General features: G+C 48.1%; 1 non-coding gene across 1 annotated transcript; it reads right to left on the bottom strand.

Annotated features, from left to right (window-relative positions):
- Positions 1–327: 327 nt before the first annotated feature.
- TRNAR-CCG (transfer RNA arginine (anticodon CCG)) lies at positions 328–399 on the bottom strand. Its single transcript has one exon. It is a non-coding gene; the product is annotated as a tRNA-Arg (tRNA).

Raw genomic sequence — 399 nt, 5'->3', positions numbered from 1 at the left:
CGCTAATACCATGCAACCATTTCAGATGCTCCAATAGGTGCACTCACAACTCGTAGCACGTTGTCGATAGTCACAAAACACTTATATTCACTTCTCTTATTCTCTTCTGGAAACCTGTACCCTGTTCAAGAACCATGTGGAAAGAAAGAAAGAATGAAATGAAATATTGGAGTTTTACGCCCCACGTTCCCACGTTTATGCCGGTTAGGCTAAAGGAGACGGTGATTATGAGAAATGAGTGAAATGGTGGAATGAAGAAAGTGGGAGGAAACGGGAGAACCCCTAGAAAACCCATGAGCACGTTGTTTGTCCACCACAAAACCCACACGGCGCGACCTGGGATCGAACCAAGGACCCCACGCACCGGAGGTGAACGCTCTACCACTGAGCCACCGCGCC

The sequence above is a fragment of the Thermobia domestica genome, chromosome 4 (genome assembly GCF_964235325.1).
Source record: "Thermobia domestica chromosome 4, izTheDome1.hap1.1, whole genome shotgun sequence".
Taxonomy (NCBI): Eukaryota; Metazoa; Arthropoda; class Insecta; order Zygentoma; family Lepismatidae; genus Thermobia; species Thermobia domestica.
This window is presented reverse-complemented; position numbering and strand designations above follow the sequence as displayed.